This window comes from Mastigoproctus giganteus, chromosome 1 (assembly GCF_048544385.1).
Source record: "Mastigoproctus giganteus isolate SK-2022 chromosome 1, ASM4854438v1, whole genome shotgun sequence".
Taxonomy (NCBI): domain Eukaryota; kingdom Metazoa; phylum Arthropoda; class Arachnida; order Uropygi; family Thelyphonidae; genus Mastigoproctus; species Mastigoproctus giganteus.
In genome coordinates, this window is record NC_143575.1 from 226401634 (window position 1) to 226426144 (window position 24511).

General features: G+C 36.6%; 1 pseudogene; it reads right to left on the bottom strand.

The window, feature by feature from the left end:
• Positions 1-228: 228 nt before the first annotated feature.
• The window catches only part of LOC150091565 (general transcription factor IIH subunit 4 pseudogene), a 29588-nt pseudogene continuing 5305 nt past the window's right edge, over positions 229-24511 (bottom strand).

The window sequence follows — 24511 nt, forward strand, 5'->3', positions numbered from 1 at the left end:
CACCCCCGTAAACTCTCTCAGGCTTCTAGACAGGCAGTCAGGTTACTTAATGACCAATCTCTTAATGACCAAGCCTCCGCTATGTCTCATAGACGTTTTGTTTCTGCTGCAAGCCTTTTCTGTTGATATTTAGAACTGTTATGCATTTATTAAATAGAAATGTACAAAATGTCAGGTTTCTGTCCTGCCACGGAGACATTGCGATAAATTGCAAGACTTTGATCTGATCTAATGTTCTTGTCGGTGCCTCTTCCAAAATCTTTTCACATCATCATGTGCTGAACGGTTGGCAATCATTATTCTCTTTGCTGGGTTATCCCAAATAAGAACACCAAGATCATTGGCATAATTACGAAGTAATTCAAGGTCACTTTGTGACAAGAATTGGCCGTATAAAACTCCTTCCTGGAACTTAGAACGATCCTACTCCATTTCCCAAAGTCGAACCTGGTCCATGACTGTTGAAGGTACAACTGGAATCTCATTTAGTACCTTGGAGGGTCCTTAGGAAGTTTATTATTTGCCCAGCTGTGATGCCACTTCGTAATGCTTGACGTACACTTTCTCTGGTGATAACACCAACAACCATATTAGGAAATCTATACATCAATTCACTAAATAGTGAAAGTAATATAAACAGAAAATTTATTTATTTATTATTAATGCCATCTGTATAAGCATATACTCTGTAATTAGTCTCAACCACTATATAGACATGTGGACATGTGTTTTTGTAATGGGCGACACCTAGAACGTCAGTTCATCTCCGCCTCGTATCTCTGTGAAGAACAGTACCACTGTAGAAGGGCCAGAAATAAGTAGTGTATGTTTGTGTGTATTCTGTGTGTGTTCTGTTGTTGTGTCTGACCGCTTGGCTACCCAGAATCATCAATCACCTGGACAGATGATTCTGGGTACTCGTCCACACCACGGGAAGGTGGGCCAGTCTCAATGGAGCTCGCACTGTCTCAATTCGGGACTCTGACCCACCTGATGTTGGCAAAAGATGGGCCAGATTCCTCTGGGGGCCCACTCCAGAGGAGAAAAAATAATAATAATGAATAAATAATAATAAATAAAATAATATAAAATAATAATAATAAAAAAAATAAAAATAAATAAATAAAAATAATTAAGGGAATGTTGCTCCCTATTGAGCAGCTCCACCAGACAAAGGAGTAGAATTATTCGTAGCCGTATAACTAATTCTTCTTCTTGTGAAAACAGATGCAAACTGCTGAAGAGCAACATAAGAATTCTTGTCTCCCACCAGCAAAGTTTCATGCCCATGAGAGTGTAGAAACTGATGAACGAAGAACATCTCTAAAGTCATTTATACAGTGGACATTCAAATAAAATGTGGCTCCAATTTTCATTTTCCCCGCATTGACAAGCTTCCGTCCTAGAAAGACCAAAACGACAGTTTTTCGTTAAGAGATCCATGTCCCGTTAAGAGGAAGGATGTATATAAGTCTAAAGAGAACCAAATAGGTTTCTGCTTTACACAAAAGGTCACCTCAGGGAAAAAAGTCCTAGTAACAGATCCGACAGATGACGTATCCCAGCGGGTCTGCCACAGATTTATCATTTCATTCCACAAACGATTACGTTCTTGCTTAATATCTGAATTAATATTTAGAACCAAACCCATAAATTCAGTTGATAGTTGGTTTTTTAACCTATAACAAAGACTTCTGTAAGCTACGTGAAGGTCCAATGGCAATACACCTGCAAGAACCTGCAGTGCAGAAGTTGAAACAGTTCGACAAGCTCTTAACATACATAATAATATTGTGCGTTGCATAGTAGCCAACTTCAATCGAAATTTAACAGTTCTAAGCCTGTGAAACCATACACCTGCAGCATAAGTAGCCATAGGAAGGAATACGGCGTTATAATAGATTCTCATGGTACGTCTAGAAAGTCCCCAGTCTGAACGAGAAATTTTTACAATAGCACCAGTGAATCTTCTGATCTTTGGTGTTACATTATTTAAATGAGAGACAAAATTAAGCTTTGAGTCGATTGTAATCCCAAGTAATTTAGTTTCAGAGACAAGTGGAATCCTGTTATTATTAATCTTCACTAAAGGGGGTCGTTGAGGGTTTAAATGTGATCCAAAGATCATCATTTTAGTCTTAGACAAACTTATTGTCAATTTATTATCCACTGTCCATTGGAATAAATTTTGTAAGACATCATTGGCATTACTTTCGATAGCAGATCTAGATGAACCATGAATTAAGATAGTAAGATCGTCGGCATAAGCGATGATTTTGGTACTACTGAAACTACGGGAAATCCAATAATGTAATACCATATTCCATATAAGAGGCCCTAGGATAGACCCCTGGGGTCACCTTCGTGAAACTTCTCTAGACACCTCCTAAAATTTAGATTTCACTAAAATGTGACGATTACTGAAATAGCTTGTGAACAGATGGTATAGTTGCTGAGAGCATCCAGCTGATCGTAACCGTTCGAGAGCACTCTGCCACCATAGAGAGTCAAAAGCGCCCTCGAAATCAACAAAGGTAGCTAACGTGTACTTTGATGTTGAACTCTCAATGCTGCCAGCAAATTCAACAAGTGCATCTTCACAGGACTTTCCTACACAGAACCCGTATTGATTAGAGGACACCATATTTTTCGACTGAAGAAGATAAGTAACACGCAGAGTCATTAGACGCTCTAGAAACTTCCCAAGATTTGGCAAAAGTGCAATAGACCTATACGATCTAGGATTTAATGCTGGTTTATCAATCAGTTTTAAAAGCGCAATTTTCCACATATCGGAAAGAGACCTTCTTGGAGACATTTGTTAAAAAGTAAAAGCAGTACTTGTGGACGCAATTTGAAAAATCGCAAAATAAATGTATTTTCAACCAGGTCTATCCCTGGACATTTCTTAATATTAATCTTTTTAGCAACAGAGGTTAACTCATCAATGGTAAATTCTTCTGTCTGAATATTGGTGGTATAAAGCGAATTTGCAACTCGAATATTTGAATGTACAACAGAATCAGTAATTAGATCATCCACCGGGAATAGTCTGTCAAGAATAACATTAACTGTATTCATCCAATCAGTGGTCTCCAGGAAATCTTCTTTCACAGTGCCGTATACATCTAAAGAGTGAATCTTATTACGAGCTATCTTATAAATAAAACCCCAAGGATTATCATTACCAGCACTGTGAACAAACTCCTTCCATGTTTCCCGCTTACGTGTGGCAATAGCCTTTACATAATTGTTTAAGTGAAATATATTGAGAGTAAAAATAAGCTACTTCATCAGAGTGCCAATCCCTACATCGACGCTGATATTTTCGACGGGCTTGATGTACCTTTTTCCTTAAAGAAGACAATTCTGAGGTCCACCAGGAACAGATCTTTAATCTAATCTTTTTCTTGCTGGCAGATTTGTACGAGGCCTTAAGTAATGACTGGCGTAATAAGGCAGCAATTCCAGCAGCCGTAAAAGAGTGAAGAGACGAAAAGTCTTGTTCAGGGAAATCTTCAGAAATGGAGGAGTCAAATAATTCCCAGTTTATATGATTTATGGAAAATCTGACTAAAGCTGGCTGTATTAGAAATTGATCTCCAGGTTTAGAAAAATCAGTAACAACAAAAAATAGAACCAGATGATCACTTGTTGTCCAATCAGTAATCACCACCCAATCACGAACTGCTTTAAAATGAAAATTAGTTAATGTCACATCAATATTTGATTCTCCAACAGAGCTGGAAAAGGTTGTTACTTCTTGAGGTAGGTTTATTACATTTCAGCTGTTATTAATAATAAATTCCTCCAACATATGACCACGACGATCGCTTCCATTACTGAACCAGAGTGGAGATTTAGCATTTACGTCAGAAGTTATTAAGACATTCTGTGGACCCAAGAAATTTAAAGTTGTTTCTAGATAATTCAAGGATAAATTAAAATCCTCTGAGGAGGACAATATAGAGAAATTAAATAAAAATTCAAATTCAAATATGTAACCAAAATACAAGTAGCCGTTCTATTGCATAAACCATTGATTATAGTGATATCAAGCTGACTATTTAACACCACAATACATGCTTTAAGTTCCTCAGAGACCGGTTGAATTATACGGGCAGTGAGTGGAAATCCCGTTACCTTTGGAGTATATCCAGGTTGCACTTTAACAGTATAAGGCTCTTGAATTGCAATAATATCAATAGCATTTTGCTCAGCAGACACTCGAATTTCGTCCGATACTGCTCTAGAACGCTGACCGTTAATCTGCATAATCCTAATACCAACAAGCAAAGACGCAGGAGAATCAGAAGAACATCATTATCTCCAATAACAGCTCCACCTCCGGGAATAAAACTTTTATTATAACTATTATTCATTGGCGGTCCTTAATCGTGCCGTCTGTAATGCCCGTAAGTACTCGGGACATGTGCCGTCCCTAACCGAGTGCTGATATTCCTTCCTACGTCTCTTACAGTTGATATAACTGTAAGAGACCACTATACAGACAGGACGATGAACATCCATATCTATCCCTTTCAATCCAGAAGCTAAGTTAATGGCTAATCGAGTAGGATAAAACCTGCCTGATCTACGCTTTCTCTGACACGTGCCTTGAGTGACCGGGATTCAAGTCCGTGACTGCTAAATACGGTGCTGTTTCTTGTATTCTGTATCTTGTGAACTCCTATGACCGTTTGGTCATCCCGGAGTATAAAGAGAGAATTTATTTATTTATACACAAGTCCAAATTCCCGTAAATGTTGAAGAAATGCTATTAGAGATTCATTCATTCCATCAGTACTATAATCCTTTCCTAATATCAAAAAACTAAGTTGAAATAAAAACGTAAGGCATTCTATAAGGCTTGGTATACTAGCCTCACAACAGTACCAAGATACTGTAACATGAAATACCAGACTTGTGATGAGGTATCCATTAATAAAAACTGAAATCCTTCCATGGTAATTACAGGATTAGTTTCATTATCTTCTGATTTCATCAGACCAGCATGCAATAAAATCTTTACTGCTTCACCACTGATATGTCGTGGGACTGCTGTGATCCTACCATGAAGTGCAGTATATACTCCCATCTTTCCATTGCATAAGCATCAAGAAATTGAAGATCCCTTTGATGTCTGTCTTTTCAAGTGGAGCACAAATTGTTAATTTTTTTTTCTCTGTGGCCATAATGCACCTCCCAAAGTTTTTTTGCATTTTACTCTGATCCAAGCCCGAGGCGGGACTCGAACTCGCGACCTTTGGGTTGCCAGGCAGGCACTTTACCCACCTGGCTAGCCCAGTCGGCACAAATTGTCCATGGCTGGCCTCCTCCTAACAAGGCTGTCTTTATATTTTGTCCGAAGGTAGAACTCGAAATCCATCCAGGAAGCCCTCCAGGCATAGGAACTTCATTCCAGATGTGCAATGATCATAATGCCTCCACAGCTTCAAGCCTCCACATTTTCATGGGAACTGTTCTGAATTGGCTTTATAATTTCCCCTCTCTCTTCCAACCCAGTCTGTTTTAACTTTTCTTCTTCTTCAATTATTCCTTCACCATCCGTTTTCTGGAACAACCTTCCCTCATATGTCTTTCCTGAAAATTACAGTCTACAGAAGTTCAAGTCTAATGTCAACAAATATCTTCTTTCATCTTCTCAACCTCCAACCCATGCACGGTATTAAGTGCTATAGGTTCCAATAACTTTCGTGTTTGGGGTTTTCATAAAAATTAAATGAAATAAACAGCGCGTATTCTGCGATGGGTTTGCCTCTTTACTGGATAAAAAAATTAGTCTCTGGCGAGCGAAAACGGCACCTCTGCTCGACATCATGAAACTCGGCCACGGAGGCAATAAAGTCCATAAAAATTATTCCCGCCTTAGCAGATTGGAATCCAAGCCTTCATGAGATATAACCACTATGCTTCCAGCCAGAGTTGCTTTCCGCGTTCAATACGTTTTTGAACAAGGTTTTCTCTGCCGTACCATGGCAATGGGACAGCATTTTAGTGTAACTTTATTGCTGGCTCAGAAAACAGAAAGAACCTTCGAGTCTCCAAAGAGCAGTCAATTATAAAACAAGTTTTCTGTTTATACTTCAGGATAACCACGTAAGGTCAAAGATATAAGTTAGAGAGAATACAAGATTATCCTATATTTGGCAGTCAGGCGGGCTGAATCGTGGTCACCTAAAGTGCGTGCACTTTTGTACCCTCGCGCTTGACCACTTGGCTACGGAGGAGTTCGAGGGTTTTGATATATCTCCATTAAGTAAACTGAATGTACAGCTGGAACAGAAGAGCAGGAATATCATCCCTCCCCCCAACGAAAAATAATGCTTTTTCAGCTGGTTTTGGAGGACTCCATGAACAGTCTAAAATTTATTCAGACACATTTTACTTGTTTTTTAGAATAAAACTTACTGAAAATGAAGTATTCACACGCTTAGTATGCGAGTAGTCGAGGCAATCCTTATGTTTATCACTGACAACATTTGAGAAACAATTTCCCCTTTCACCAGATGAGGATAAATAACCAATTTTACTGTTTTCATATACTCAGACGACCACGTAGGGTGGTCAGGAGTTTACAAAGTAGAGAAAATACAAAAACAGTACGGTATTTAGCAGTCACACGAGCTTCATAAATTCTTGTTTATACTCCGGCACGACCAACCAAGTCACGGTCCACTCAAATCACGGGTTTGAACCACGGTCCAATTAAAGAGCGGGTGCTATCACACTTGTGCTCCTCACCACTCGGCTTCCCTCACTGAAGTCAACCGAAATGCGTGTACTTAAACGTAGCCTTCTTAACTGCATCTACTCAATAGGAGTTTCATCTTATTATCCAGAAGAGATTCTTCTTAAACATCATCGGCGTACTTCTGAAAAGAAAGTAAGCCGTTTTTTAATACCTTGAAGGAAAGAAAAACAAGAACGCGACAGTAGGGGGATGTTATCTTTTCAGTACGCGAAATTATCAGTGCCGCTTGTACGATCATAGTTGTGCCGCGTCTCCTCTCCTACAATCGTTATATTAGAGTAAATCCTCGATTTTACGGATGAAAACAATTTAACTGGAACCAGGAAGTATTTTGAGTGTGCTCATGAGACACGAAAAACCGCATGTCATATTTCTTTATTACGATCTCGCTTACGGCATATCATCATGGCCTCTAAGAAAACTGAAAGCGTGGGTAACAGTGCAGTTAGAAGTCAGACGCTTCTCTTCAGAGAAATTTTTGTACACCAGGACTTGACAAATCCCTTTCTGCAGGTTGCCTAGAAACTTCACTCTGGCGCTAACAGTGTAGTAAGAAATCATCATACACTTAAAAATGTAAATTGTCTGGCCACATATCAAGAAGAAATGATGATAGATGCACCAAACAAATTCTGGCTTGACTTTGTATCGAAGTATCTGAGTGTTGCGCAGGAATTAAAGCTGTTAGAGAAGTCAGACTCTGGTGTGTCTCTTTCCTCAATCTGGGAGGAATATGGCGCGGAAAATCAAGCTGTGTAAAATGTAAAAAGCAAGACTAAGCTTAAGGAGTCCGAGTTCGAAGATCAGTATCTCAACTTGTTGGCTTCTTGGCCTTTTCGCTAAGATCAAAGTAGCATCTCAACTTCTGCTTCGGCTCCGAATAAAGTTTTTCCAGTCATATATGGTAAATTATCATAAATAAATAAATAAATAAATAATAAAAATTTTCTGTTTCTACTTGAGGATGACCACACGGTGTGCAGTTCACAAAACAGAGAGAATACGAGAAACGGCGTTGTATTTAGTAGTACAGCGAAATCGAAAAACATGTGCATGGATTCGCCAACAAACCAAAAGGTCTATGACAACATTCAAAGAAAAAAAGAGCACTTAAAAATGTAAATGAGCTGACCACATATCAAGAAGAAATGACGATAGATAGACAAAACGAATTCTGGAGTGGATACGGCTTGACTTTAAACGGCCAAGAACAAGACCAAAGATGAGGTAGGTCGATGAAATTGTAAAATTTGCTGGTGTTTAATGGCAACAGAAAGCACAGTAGTTGCTGGAAGTTTACTAAACAGGCCTCCATCCTGCAGTGGATCGACAATGGCCGAAGAGGAAGATGATTTAGTAGTCACGTGGCTTTAACCACAGTCACGCAAATCACGGGTGCTTATGAATCCTCGCGCCTGACCACTCAAATACTCGACGGCGCGAGGGAATTTTACTCTTGTAATTACCCCCTCCCATTAATCCACAAAATCCACTGTTTACTGTATTATTATTTTCCTTTGGATAAAATTGATTTACCTTCGTTTTAGAGGTACACCGATATAAACATAGTCTAATAAGAAATTTGAACATAAGTTCGATGTACATAAAATATTATCTTACCGACTTAGCGCCAGGGTGAAGTTTCTAGGCAACCTGCAGAAAGGGATTTGTCAAGTCCTGGTGTACAAAAATTTCTCGGAAGAGAAGCGTCTGATTTCTAACTACACTGTTAAATAATATTATAAAAACACTTCTGATTTTTAAATTGTTTTTCTTAAAATTGAAGACTTTGAAAAAATTATTTGTTGTAATCAGTAAGAGGGGCGTACTCGTGGGGAAATATTCCGTCCCTTACCCATGCGTATAAGTGTTCTTAGGTCTATCTTTAAAAAAAAAAAAAACACTGAAAAACCTTGTCGTCATGCCCCCCCGCCTGTGATGATACCTGGATACGGTACTGACTAATAAACAAAAAAAAAAAAAATTCAACAACAATAAAAAAACATTATCTATTTAGTAATTGTCTTGGTTCAGAAGTTTGCATCGAACTCAGCCAATATCACAATAAAGGGAATTGGGGAAGAAAGACAAAAGAAATAAGGAGTTCTACCAAACAAAGCGCCCGTAAAAGAACTGCCGTATATGCATACCTAAGGAATGGTTGAGCGCAGTAACACCGCTTTGACAAATCAGTGGCATTGATCTCGTTAGGTGCCATTGGGATGCCATTTCTCGGTGTTGATGCATGGGAAGCATTTATTGTGTAATATGTCCCCGTGAGTACCGTCGGTAACTTACTATTTGTTCAAGCCGTAAGTTACCGACTTAGTGTAACCTCCGATACAGATCTGTGACACCACGGCGACTGTAACGATCTCGATTAGTGTGACGGATGTGGTCCCATCAGCAAGAACACGCGCCGAACAAAGGGCGTAAATGAAGGTTTCTCTAAATCGGCTTTGATGGATTTAAGACATCAGTAGAGGGAGACACCTAGCTGAACTCCGTAGCGGAATGTTTTTCACTTGTTTTCTACCCACCAAAGGGACTGCTCGTACACACATAATAGGGAAGTCTTCGGTCAACAGGACGGCCCCGATCTGTGACAGTGGCACCTGTGATTTATACCCCAACACCCTGCTGGGCTTTTGACTCTTTAGTGTAGGTTTACACCCCACTCTCACCTAGCTAAACGCCCCGTCCAAGCGGTCGCCGACAGGAAACAATAGAATACTCGAATCCCACTGTTAACTCTCGCACATAAATGTCCACATACTCCGTCAGGGAGTTAAAGGTCTTTAGAGGTCGCAGACACTTTGAGATTCCGAGTAAATGTACCGTATACAGGTGTACATCGTCTTCTTTCTCTTCCCCTTTCACAGCCAAAATTACTGCGGGAAGAGTTCGGAGTGGAATCATGACCACTTCACTCTCCCCTCCGTGTCACCAATAAGCGTTTTCGTAGCCGATGGATCGACATTGACGATATAATCCTACTTTATGGCAAATATATTTCCATGGTTTATGTCGTACTGAAGGATTTTCCAGGGTCGGGCTTTGCAATATTCATTGTATAGCCTAAGCCTGGGAACCGTTCTTTATCATACGATAATCAGATTTACACGATTTAAGATTATCTTTACAATTTACTTAAAAATGTACGCGAACTGTTTAAGTCATCAATCGATTCATAATACCACGTTTGTGGATTCTAAAGAGATTTTGTTATTAAAAAGAAAATACTTTATTAAACTTCTCGAACTTTTTATACCAACCATTTTAATTGGCTATTAATTATTTTATCTATTTTGTTCCAGTAAAGAAATGCTTATTTTGCTCATGGAAAACATTCTCGCAATATTAATCTATAACGCAGTTATTTTTAAATAATAATAATGTATTAAAAGTACTCGAATATTAGAAATATAGCGCTTGTGGCGCCATCTTTTGACATCATTACGTGCAGAAAAATTCTGACTAGTTTGAGATAAACTAATTTCATAATACGTTGTTCGTACAGCTGTCTTTTAAAACTTCCAAAAAATAAAATATTTGAAACTACCGGATACAAATGTACTATTCTAACACAATAGTGTTAAATCATTGAAAAATTTGTACATATAAAAGAATAATGCCTTAACGGTGACAAAGTAGCTTCATTTTAACCATATAATTAAACAATAGTTAAATATTTGTTAGTTTAAACATTGTAGTCATTCACTCGTAGTAAAATGCTTGCAAAGTATGACAAAATATGAAAATATATAATAAAATTCAAACACAGCAACAAAAGATAGTTTGGCTTTAAAAACCAAATACTTTTATCTTCTGAACTGTTTTATTCTTTTAATGTCAACCGTTCTTTACAATGCAGGTGACAATATATATATATATATATATATATATATATATATATTATTATTTTTTTTTTTTTTTTTCAATAAGCTCTTTCCCTAATAACGAAAAACTGAGATTCCCTTTGTTTAACTAGCTTGGTCGCATATCTTGTTTGGCTTTTTGCGAGCACTCCTCACTAACACCTGGAGTGCAAAGTCATTTAATCACATATAACGCGGAAGCATTCCCATCATCTCTGAATAGCAGGTGGTGTGGTAGCGCGCGCGTGGAACCTTTCTGCATACTTAGGCTAAAGTGTAAGCAAGGTCTGTATTTAAATGGCAGGCAAAGGTTAGCGGTGACTCACTACCTTTAATTACGATCTAAGAAAGGGATCATTAACAGTGTCTTTAATGAAATTTCGTGGAGAGTTTTCAAGTGGGGTGAACGTATAAAGGTTACGCAACCAGGGACTTCGGGGGAAAACTCCACGTGGAATTATCGAAGGCCTCTACAGCGAGCTTGTAAAGTCAGAAGGTTAAACAAAAAGAGACTTACCCAGAATATGGTGGGTAACTGGTAGCACCTGACTGTATATCCGCATTCTTCGAATTTGAATGACCAGATGGATTAAGTAAATCTATTCGCATACCATGAATCCTTCGATTTGTCTAACGCTTCTATTTCCAGAAGAATCTGCAGGAAATGGAACGAAAACGCATACATTTTGGTGGCGATTGAAGAAAATTGGTTACAGCAACATTTCCCGATCCTAAACCGATATTTATGTACATCTCAAAAGCGTCTTAAGGATCCAAATATCTATTTTCGGTTAGGAATGCTAACGATGTAATTAACCACCTAGAATTCTAATAGTACACATCATATCTCGCGCCTCTTGGGCACTGATTTCGATAAAGAGAAAGCCTAATGAACTTGGGAGTGTTTTGTGATCTCTCTGAATCACAGAAAAGTAAAATCAAAACTATTAATCGAAAATAGTTTTGATTTAAAAGACTTTCTTCTGATTTGTCAATTAAATTTTATATTTTAATCCGCTCGCTAATTCCATTTTCTGTCGATAAAGACAAAACCTTTGCGTCTCCTCAACCATCTTTCTCCTAAGATGACATAATTATCAATTTCTAAAATGGACTCTTTTCGTATGAAAAAGTGGCGATTGGCGAAGCTAGTAGAAGAGTAATTAGTCTTTAAAAAATTAAAAATAATTCAGAATTTTGAATGGCAGAGATCAATAAACTAATTTGAAACTTTGTACTCTCCATCCTTTTTATTTTCATACAATAACCGATAAATCTTTTAAAAACGGATATAGCGTTGATTTTTATAGCTTTCGGGCAGACAATTCTAGAGTTCCTCATGCCCGGCATATTATTTTAGACTTTTAAAATGTTTCCGATTCATTAATATTTCATATAGACAATAAATTCTATGCATAATGTGATAAACCGAAGGACAGATGCAGTGTGCGAAATACATGATTACCTCTGACACGTTGTATTCAGTATAATAAATATTTTGACACCTTCGGCTATGAATTCATTTAGTTTGAACAGAATAAATGCAGTCCACGCATGCAACGCAGCCATAATTTTGCCCTCGACATTTCATTGAGTAATTCCTTTTTTAAGTGGAACAATGCAATACGAGAAGATGATCTTATCTTTCCAGTTAGATCAAATTTTTCTCGTTTTGTCAACAAAAACTTTGGTACAACCAAGTCAGCTTAGGACACTGTCGTGTAATAAAGTTAAAACATTTCTATTCTGCGGTTCGTTCCTAAGAACCACAAAATTAAAACATAGATATTTGAATGTGATCCGTATTCAAATATCGATCCCATTCTTCTAAATTTGGAGTTATTAATAAATCAACTTCATTTTGAGATTATTATAATCGTTTTTATGTTCCGTTTAAACTTTTATCGAAATTAATACATGTGTCTCTAGGGATCACTTCCATTCGTTGCATGACAATTTGGTGAGTATGACAATTCGGCGAATTCTCTGGAATAATTCTGCGTATGGCAAAGCAAGACAGAAATGCAAAAACTTAACCTGCCATGCTGTAAATGGTGAATTTAGTGATCATGATACCGTTCTTGATATTTTATTTTTGATGAAGCGTACTACCCACCTTCGTTTTTAAATGCACATTCTACTTTTTTTTTTTTAGGAGATCTAATTAAGAAAATGCCAGAGATAAGTAAAAGACTGAGATTGAGGAGAACCTTGTTTACACTTTGTTTTCACTTCTATAAGTTGCATTCTTTAGAAAATACATAAGGAGGGAGTGAGAACTGTTCCTTATACCAAAAGTAGAGATCATTAATGGGTGCTGAATGGTTAATGAGCATATTTAGACGTTCGGTTTGTAATCTACGCTATAGGTTTTATTGAAAAAAAGTTAGTAATAGGCTAGTACCGTGGATGGGTTAAGGGTAGGAGGGTAAGCTTCCCTGGAGATTGAGTAAGGGTCTGAATTTGAATCAGAGTCCTCTATATAGAAGAGCGCTAAAAGTGATAATCTTCATTTCTGTTCCTTTCACCTGGTTTCTGCGCCCGTAACTTTCTTCTAGCTTCCAACCCTCAATCAAGTCATGCTCTTGGAAAAGCAAAGGATTCAACAAAGTAGGTATGTTTAAAAAACCATTAATAAATAATCTTATCTGGGTTACAATATGGATGGAGTCAAGCTGAAATTGGGACGGACTCACTTTCCAACCTACCCGTAAGAGAGCTGTGTCAATCCTTTTATACAAGATAAATGGATAAAATATATTTTCTTTTTCTAAATCTCTGCATTCCTCCTTTCTAAGTCGCCAAAATTTCTCTCGTTTCTTAAACCTTTTACTTTACTGATTTTGTTAATTTGTGATCTGATCTGTGTGATACACCGAACTGTGGCCTATACACTAAATTATCGTCTTACAGCGAAATGTCATTCACCAAATTGTCTCGTACACCGACCCATCATGCACCCATTTGTCGCATACATTGGCTTAATCGATTGCTACATCTAGGTGTTTTACATCTTTGTCTCTTCCCTGCCAGGTGAGAGAATACTTGATTAAATAAAGAATATTGTCATGCACCCATTTGTCGCACAACAAATTTTCTTGCAATTGACCTGAACCCATATCCCTACTGCTCTAAAATCCTGTTCCTTCTGTAACAGTATTTTAGAGCAGGGTTCAGCCTATTCACCCTTTAAAACTGTTATTAACAACATACGTTTAGTTGGAGAAATTCCTAAAATTATTTAGCAAAGTTCCACTACTCTTTACAAACAAATAATAATACTACCAAATTAAGATAACTTTATTGATTATACTGTAATGGTTTTATCATAATTTTTAATCAAGCATTCTCTCATTTGCCCTCACTTGGCAGGGAAGAGACAAAGATGTAAAACACCTAGATGTAGCAATCGATTAAGCCAATGTTCCCCACAAGTTAATATCTTCATAATTGCTAGATCGACTACTCTAGGGGCTACTGCAGCAGGATAAAATCTACTGTTGAATTAATTGCCATTATGTTGACTGCCGAAGGGTGAGGCTCGCTTAATTAAATGACTTAACCCATCGTAATCGAATTTACTACAATCAATAACCTTACGTTCCAGGTTCACCGCTAAAGAAATTCTACGCAGAATCTGATTATTAAAATAAAAGCGGATGAAGGCATTAAAAATTCACAACAGAGATTTTTTTTCCATCGTAGAATTTAAATTTAGAACACGTAGTGTCCAACACACTGCCTTTTTCATTAAGGTCAGGCGCGAGGGTGAATAAGTACACACGCTTTGAGTGACCGAGGTTCAAGCCCGTGACTGCAAAACACGGTGTAGTTTTTTGTATTTTCTCAATCTTGCGAACTCTTAAAATCCCAGCCACACTATTTCTCTTTTGCCCTTATACGGAACGGGCCACTACTCTCGGAGAACTATTCAAAAAGTGCCGGATTTTTGAATGGCAGATTTAAGAGGTTCTACCGCATATCAAAAGTCCGCACAACTTAAAACCAATAATTTATTTACGTTTATGTGCGTACCAAAATAAGGAACAACACCTAATGTAGTTGCTATATTCATTATTTAAACAGTAAGGCACTCACTGTTTAAATAATGAACGTGAAGTTTTATCTAGAAAAGATCTCACTTTCCTCCAAAATATTACAATCCTCGTGTAATCTTTATGATTATTCTGAGAACAGCAGGACACAGGAAGAGGAAACAAATTGGTCATTAATTTGAGACATGGTTAGCCGATTACGCAATGTTTAATTTATATTTTAATCCAATATTAACAATTACGACATAAATGCTGTTTACAAGGGGACTGCAGGTTTAAGTACAGTACAGAACAATCGTAATATTAAATTGAAAGATTAAAAAACTGTGGCTTAAGATCATTTGGCGATGGAACAACTACCAGCAACACCGTTTCAAGCAGAAAAATCTGTAGATTAAGCTAGCCGAGTGTTAAAAGGCGAGTGTACAGTACTACACACATTTCAGTTGACGTGGTTCAAGTTCTGGTGGTTGCTAAATACGGTGATGTGCTTGTTTTCTCTCCATCTTATGAACTTCTGATCCTGTGCGGCAGTTCCGGAATATAAACAGAAAATTTTAAGTGGAGAAAAAGGAAGTAAAGAAAAATAAGTCAAATTACACGACTCTGGAAGTTTCCTCGATACTTCTTATGAAATCTGCTAAATTTTGAAAAAAAATCTTAACGTTCTGAACGAAGTAAGAAAGATTATGACAATAATACAGTAGTATCTTTACTCAACGAAAAGAAATCGCTATTACTGAGGTTTTATTGTAATTTTGAATAACGTGTTACACAGTGAATTAAAAAATACAATTTCATATAGGTTATAAAATGTACAAGATTTTACTTTTTTAAAAATATATAATTTACAATTTCTTTTTTTGACTTTTATTCCCTAATAGGCATATATTCTGGTAAAAGAAAGATGTTCAGAAAAAAGGACGCCCAAACGTCCGCAGAGCTCGTCGAAACTGGTGCCATGAACATGTGACTTGGAACTCTGACAAATGGGGGTACATTTCTGCTCTCTGATGAGTCCCGTTTTAGACTAAAAACAGATGCTAGACGTTATTTCATCTGGAGATGAGGAATGCGGTACCATCCCTCCAACATCAGAGAAAGGGACACATAGGGTGGAGGCGGTGTTATCATGTGGGGTGGAATAATGTTCAACGGCGGCATCCCTCTTCATAATTTTGATAGGGATACCGTAACTGTGCAGAGGTACCGAGAACAAATCCTCGAACCCTATGTACGACTTTTTAGGGGTGCGATTAGCCCAGATTATCTTTTCATGCACGACAACGCCACTGCACATAGAACTGAAGTGGTGGAGGAACATCTTGAAACTGAAGATATCCAACGACTGCAATGGCCAGCACGATCACTAGACTCAAATCTGATCGAATGTGTGTGGGACGCCCTTGGGCGTCACATAATACTCCAAAATCCAACTCCACGGTCACTTGGAGAGCTAAATTAATGTAAGAATGGGATTTGTTGCCACAGAATCTTAGACACCCTTATATCTAGCATAGTTCACCGCTGTCAGGCCTGTTTAGCCATTGGAGGGATCATACACCGTACTGACCAAATTTTCGAGCATTTTGTATCGACATCTGTAATGTGAGCCTTTTGGTAATTCTTATACAACCCTTATAATGTCCCTTATACTGTCCGAAGTTTCTAGCTGTTCTCATTTCATCGTTACTCTACAGTACAACACGAGTTCTATTAATTTTGTCGAGCAGTGTATATATTCGCCCATAGCTCCCTCTTTTGTACATTTATCCTTATCTCGCGATTTTACGTATTACAATAAAATCTGCATTGAGAACTCCGTCTACATTTTAATTCAATTATTTGTACTCTTTCTTTTAAAAGTAAGATTGTGAATTTTCTTATGCTACATGGTAAAACGTAAAGAAAGAGGTAAGTGTATGTAGTACTCCCATATGTAAACGGTAACAAACCGAATCCTATTTATGGCTGACAACGTGACATCGCTCTTATTGATACGTGTTCATGGAACGCTTTATGTGACCAAGCCATTCCTTGTTGTCTGTTCAGTACTTTACTGCAAATAAGTGGTTTCTCCTTAAATGATTTTTAGTATAGAAGCCCGTTTGATAAAAGAAACTGCTAATCTCTACAGTTTACTTTTCGTGATCTCGAAAATACGCTCAAACATAAGTCCTGACAAATTACATCAACTGTTTTCATCTGATGAAGGAGACGAACAAATTGTTGTATTTAAAATTCAAGACGATTTTTAGTGCTTCAAAGGTTGACTTATACGCTGGAATATGTTCACAGAGGAGCCGTTAAAATGATCGTGGAAGAGATGACATTTTGGTTTCTGTGGGTAGAACCATCTGATATTGTTCCATCATTATCGGATGATTCTATTACTGCACATTAACAAATGGATGGCAAGATATTATGGTAAACACATGTACCACAATATAGTGGAATTGTGGTTACTTCTGTAGATGCTTGGAAACAATTTACAACGAAAATATTCAAAAAGATTATTTTTTCATTAATCTGAAGTCAAGGCATGCACAATTAGCCGAAGATTTTTGTCTAAATAAGGATTTATAATCTGATTTATAGAACTTGAATCAGTCAATCGTTTTGAAGATATATTTTTACGCTTTGATGACAATAGACATAAATAACTGGGGTTGAAAAACACAATAGATGAAACTAGCTTTTCTGATTTACCCTTTAACCGATGATGCGGTACAGGAGTTAACCGAAATAATTTAAATGTCTGTTCTATAGAGCTTAATCTTGTGCTAAAATTAAACTGTTTGGAAGAAGTAAATAGGTGAATAAGTTACTCCACGCAAAGAGATATTTTAATTCAGTAACAACATAGGAAGTAAACAAAAATGATGCACTTGAAAGTCTATGTGGAGCAAAGAGTTCACCTATCTATTCCAAACAGTCTAACTGATATCAATAAAGTATCCATGGAGCTTAGGAAACAACGGAAAATATAACGAAGCCCTCAAAATATGACTTCATTATATCATGTTGTATTTATTTATTTATTTTTAATGTGTGTGTTGATGAATCTAATAGCTTAGGGTTGCCAAATTGAAGTTCTTCTACACAAGGCATCTCTAAGAACGTGTACCAATCTGAATCATCAGGATAGACGTAATCACATTTTTTACGGTGTTTAAACTAGTCGTTATAAATAGAATTTTCGATCTTTCTTTACTTAAAGAAAGATGTGAATATCAACACAGGCAGAATAGATTCAACTCCTAAAAAGGAACGAGTTCTGGATTTGATGGCTTTTTTTTTTTTTTTATGAATATTAAAAATTCTGCAGCTTTGAAAATACTCTGGGCTAAAAGCAGGATTATTTAAGAACTTTCTCAGGCAGTTTCCAGCTTCCAGAACAAGTTAAAGCTTCTACAATGAAATGTATTGCAAACGTTCTCAATTATTTCCTTAATCTCAAAGATAGGTAAAGTACAACTCCTGGAGATTAAGTTAAAGTAACTTGCAAACGTTACTTGAATTGTTTTCAAGACAGTTTTGATGATAGTCTTCTGGTTTCCAGTCACTGATACATATCTAATTCAATCTATTATTGATCTTTGGAAGTAAGTGACAGAATATCGTCAATTTGTGTATTCATCGGCAGCAACACACAAACAGTAGTAGCATGTGATGCAAGAAAGCAAGTGTATGAGGTAACGCAGCATCAGCCAAAAAAAAAAAAAAAAAAAACACCATTCCCTCCAAATGCATGTCCAGTTCCTCCTTAAATTTATTCAACCTATCAACTTCCACAACGACAAATGGAAGTTTGTTCCAGCAATTAACCACCCGCTGGCCAAAGGCAAATTTCCGCACATCTATTCTACACCTGTGTTTTCTTAATTTGAATTTATGCCCCCTTAGGTTCGTAATCTGAACAAGTGGAAGGATCCCATCAGAATTCAGCGTGCTCAACCCATTCAAGGCCTTATACACCTCAATCAGATCACCGCACAGGTGCCTAGTCTCCAGCCACTGCAATTCCAGAAAAACGAAAAATAGTTATCGGAAGTGTAGTCAAAAAAGAAACTTAGTCAAACACTAATATCTACTTCATGGTTTTCTTTGAGATTTACAAATATATACAGGATGTTTCAATTTAAAAAGCACTGGGGGACCTATCTCGCTTATTTTTAAGTTTTGACTGTTGGTCACCTGGAGCTTTTTTGTCATACCTGGGATGAAAATTTTGAATTAAGTACTACCGTTTAGATCTTACGATTTCAAAATTAAAATTTTGCCTATCAACTGTTTTTTTTTTTTTTTTTTTCTCTCTCTCAATGGGAAAGTTTTCCATCTTCGACTCGATTTATAAACCTCACCAGTGTACTTCTGAAACGAACATTAACCAATTTTGTTTGAAAAAAAAAAAAAAACAAACCGAACGGTTGTGACGTTCGCCTTTCAATGCAGCAGCGCCTTTGACAGTTTGTGTAGAATCTCCGCAAGCTACGATCGTTGTTATTCATTTCCATCCTCCTCCTCCTTCTTCAAATAAAAAAGGTTGGCACTTTTCAAAAGTACACCGATGAAAGTTTAGACTAAACCCAGGACGGAGAACAACTTTGCCATTTAGAAAAAAAAAAAAAAAAAAAGAATGCAGTTGATTAGGCAATATCGTAGTAATCGTAAGATCTAAACGGTAGTACTAAGTTCAATTTCAACATCGATTTTCAGCCCAAATAAGACAAAAAAAAAAAAAGGAGAGATAGATCCGGTGCCTTTTAATTGAAATAACCTGCATATAAAATAAAGCCTTCTTTCACTGAATAGTTCCAGCTCTGTTTCATAGAAAAGGGAGATTGCAATACACTATTATCCCACAAATGGAACCTTAGCGACGTGTGTGGTAGGTCTGTAGAATTGAATAGTCATAAGAAGCATCATGCTACTCCTGTTCGAGGTAAGTATTTGAATTTTAAAACCAACGTACACATTATCAGTAGTAGAGGCAGTTAATGTCTAAGTTAAACACTGATCTGCAGTTCAGAGCACAAATTATGCTTATATTAGAGGTTTGCTGAGTTCAGTTACTAACCCTTTTATCATTTGTATCAATCACTGTGTAAGTGCGTGCACACACAGGGAAAGAAAGATAGAGAGCGATCTCTTAGAGAAGAGGAGCCAAAGTCTACATCTCCTTAGAGCCTGAAAAAAAAATTGTGTTGATATAAGTGTGTGTTTAATTTCTTAAAGATACTGGGTCACAACAAGGCCATACTTAGTATTAATATAAATTACTGGCATCATTAGGCCTCTTCTCTGAAAGTGAAAAGAAATTATGCCGACTTATTTTCGCAAAGAAATTCTCCTGTCTCCCCTTCTGAAGGGGAAACTATTCTGTCATGCCCTATTATTACTACCTTTTGTTTTTAGTATACGGAACAAATCCTGCCTTTCACCTCCTTTCACGAGCAAATCATCAAGCTCCTTCTCCGTTTGCGGCGACACTAATTAAGTCTGGAGGGTGCAAATTAAGCATTCGCCACGGCTGACCAGGACCTGTAGGCGAAATTAGTACAGTGACGCAGCCCTGACTGGAATTTCATTAGAGGCCACAGTTCACTTACAGAATTCTTAATTGTGGTGTTTTTGGCCTTTCGCCTCCAGCAACCCACTGAAAACATTGGTGAAATCAGCAAGGCATTGTCACTGGTTGTGGTGGTGGTGGCATTCTTTTTATTTCCATGCTTCCCCATCTAAATAAAGTTCACGTGACTCTCTGTAATCATCGCCCTAAATGTGCCACCTCCCTCTCTTCTATAGACCAGGGATGGGGTAAGAATGTTTCTTAAAGTCTTATTCTGAGGTTGGGTTAGTATGTTACTTCTTTCATCTACCGACTCAGAAATTGGTACTTTTAGGTTCCGGCTAGGACAGATGGTCCTTATGAACTCTGACTTGAATACTTATAAGCTGGATACCTCTTCTCCTTAGAGTAATACAATAGCGCTGGCAATGGAAAACATTTTGCGTCTAGCAAGATATTATCGTAGCACGCATATATGCAGTATTTAAAATAACCGAAATTATTAATAATATTTTTTACATGCAATTTTAATATAACACTAAGTTATTTTAGGAAGCGTTTGCCTTTATTCTGCATATTCCTTCAGTTGATTTAATAGTACACAAATCAAGTACATTATTATTATGATTCCATCAAATCGATAGTAGTAATATCTCTTATTAAGCCGATACAGAAACTTATCGTTATCGAAATTTGTTCCGTTTTATACAAATAAATCTATCATAAATTATATTTTTAGTATTTTATTTAATTCTATTCGTTCGTTTAAATATTGCCAAGTTAAAACTGAATATTTTAATCGATTATTATGTATAATTTTTGCATTTATTATTTTTTAATTAATTAATATGCACAAAATCGCCGCTGAAAGCGCTGGTGTCGAATTTTGGAAAAATGCTTCTGCTGATGGTTGTTTCATAATTAGATTTTAATATGTTAGTGATATTGTAAAGTGATGCGTTTCTAATAAAATTTATTTCTACTATTAATTCTTCTCTTTTGATTTTCTTTTCTGCTAAACAGTATTGGACTGCATTTTCTGCAGTAATCGATTCAAATATCAGAAATAACAGAACACACTAATTGCTTGCACGAATATATCCATCCAGGCTGTTGCAATTCTGCTGCTTTTTTTTTTTTTTTTAATTTATTATCACCGGCGGAATTCGCTAGACAAAGGGATTTAATTCGAGTTACATTAAAAAAAAAAATCCCAAGACTAGCCGGCATTAAATAATCACAGAGTACTGCTTTTTATTTCTACTGTAGTGTCGGCATGATAGTCAAAGAAATAGTAATATCGTGACTAGCAAATGACAGTAGCTACTATAAACATGTGGTTAATCTAATCCCGATTATTCATGGACATACAAAGAATGAATAACCTAAGGAACTGTTGGTGGTTTAATTGTTTATTACAGGTTTGTTTTTTGTAACTTTTTTTTCAACAACAACACCACAACTACCTATAGCAACAACCACTGAGTTGCCTGGGGTGGATAATTTATAATATTTAACAGAAAATATGCGGGGCAATTATGGAAATCGTCTATTGTTTTCATAACTTTGCAAATTTACTTGTCATCGGACTAAATCGGTGCTGCATTATATCAATTCCTTCTTGAAAGTTTAAAATATTAACCCTTGAAAACTGCTTGTGTAGCAGTGTTTATATTTTGGTTGGACTTTTTTTTCTTTCTTTTTTTGTGGTAAAGAAAGTCGAACTTGGGATTTAGAGTTGTACGTAGTTTATGACGACGAGTTTAAGTTCAAAGTCAAGTAAAGAATTATTTGGATAAGTTAAAAAAAATAGCTAAAGGATGGCGTCAAGGTGTATAAATTACTGCTAGCACTGTCAGGGTTATTCATAATAACATTCTTTAACGTTTTCTGATGTCTGTTATTACCGTTAAAAACATTTCAATCAGGTTTTGACTCTAATGATCCTTTCATTGCTGGGATTACTGCATAATATTTTGGTTGTGAAAAAAAAAGAAAAAAAAAGCTTCTCGCAACTATTTTTCTCCGAACTGGTATTGAAAAAAGCGAGTGCTGAAAGCAAGAAAAATTCTATTTTACAAAAAGTAACTACAAGTAATATTTGACCCTCCCACCTATGGTTATATGAGCCTTGAATTCAGACTAGTCTCACCGAGAGGGCGGATTTGTAAATCTCCAGGTGAGAAGTGATGCCGAGCTTTTTCTAATGTATAATTATTCCTTTTTTTTTTTTTGCTTTTGTCCTCATCTTCTTTTAATTCAACGCTGTATCCTCAATGTTTCTAGATTACACAACAAAAATTCATTAGCGGTGGATGATATATTTTAACATCTGATGACATTGGGGTTGGTTGGGTTGAATTCCACCTAACAGCAAATATTCTCTTTTTTCTTTGTTTTTCTACATATTTTGGATTCGACTAATTTGTTGACATTGGTTTCAAAGATCAGCTCTATCAAAAAGATCAATTCGTACCTGTGCGCATCACTTTTGAGAAATATAAAAATTTTTTTTTTTGGATGCATAAAAGGTTTTATGCATTATAGTCATATTAACACATATTTAAAACTCCTTTTTTTTGATAATTTTCCCTTGAGTCAACACTTACGCTTCTTTTTGACCCACAGTCATCTACTGATATCGACCACCTTCCCTGAAATTTTTCCATTCTTGAAATACTTTCAAACATCATTTTGTTCATGGCAAACTATTTTCCCAAAATTTTTGGGAAAACAGTTTTCTGAAGTCCGCAACTTTCTATAATTCCAGTTAGTTGTTTCAAGCAGTTGTAAAAAAAATGGATTTTTTTTTTTTTTTTTACAACTACTTTAAATGTTTACCATGAAGATTATGAAACGTTGATTTCGTATCGCTTATTTTTGGATATATCTTTTCCACGAATCGTTAACTTGCATCTTTGGTATTCACCACTTTCACGAAGTACTTTGTACATTTTCCATGATACCAAATTGGCGTGTAAATGTTAAAGTATATATTTTTTGGTTCAGCCAACTGTTTGTATGTGACATTCTTTAAAGCCTATCGTACACGAAGAGTTTCATGAAGGTCACAGACGTTTTCTAAACGCTTCAAAACGTATTCTTGGCATAAAGGTCTTTTAAACACTTCCATCTTATGGATTGCCGACTGTTTTTTTTTGCAATTGGGGTATCCAGTTTTCTCTCTGACCGCTCACTGCGGGTAATGGTAGATGGCTCTGTCTTCTAACTTTTACCTAATTCTGGTAGTTCTCCAGGATCCAGTTCTTTCCTTTACTCTTTTCCTTTTTTTTTTTTTTTTATTATTATTCGCTTTCTTCCACTGACTGGAAGTCTATAGTTTTGCTGATGAGAGTACAGTACATTGCATTTCGCCTTCCAGTTTGAGAAACCTTGCCCTGCACAAACAGCTTCACCTTCTCAAATGCCAATCTCCAAGTAATTTCCCAATGGGGAAAAGATAACTTAGTTAATTTCAATTTTTCTAAAACTCAATCATGTCTTGTATCTCGTAAAAAGGAGTCTGCTATTCCTGTACTTATCTTCTTGTCTCAGATCTCTATTAGGGATTACCCACCCTGACTTCTAATCTCTCTTGGCATAAACACATCACAAATATTGCTTCCTTTGCATCTGAAAAACTGGGTTTTCTCTTTCGTTTTCGGCGTTACTTTTCTTCTAAACAACTCCTCATCCTGTACAAATCTCAAATCCGCCCTATCATGGAATATTGTTCCTACGTCTGGGGTAGTGCATCCAAAACCTCCTTCAGGCTTCTAGACTCCATTCAAAAGAGAACAGGTTAATAAATGATCCATCTCTTACAAAGTCTGTCTCATAGACGTTCTGCCTCTGATACATGCCTTTTCTATAGATACTTCCATGGGCACTGTTCCTCTGAATTGGCATCTCTAATTTCCCCTCTCTTCCAAACAAGTACGAACACGTGCTACAACAGTCAGCATCCACTTACTGTCCAACCTCAAAACTCACAGAACGAGCTTTTTTTTTTTTTTTTCTCTTTTATCCTTTCAACTTAAGTTTTCTAGAAAACCTTCCTTCACATGTATTTTCTGAAAATTACAACCAACAGAAATTACAACCAAGGTCATGAGATCGACCTTATTACAGTTTTCACAAATGTGTAATTCTTTTTATATAGAGTACTAATTGCAAAATTATTACAAAAAAAATTACAAAATCTGAAGTATGCTAAAAATTAAACCAGGCA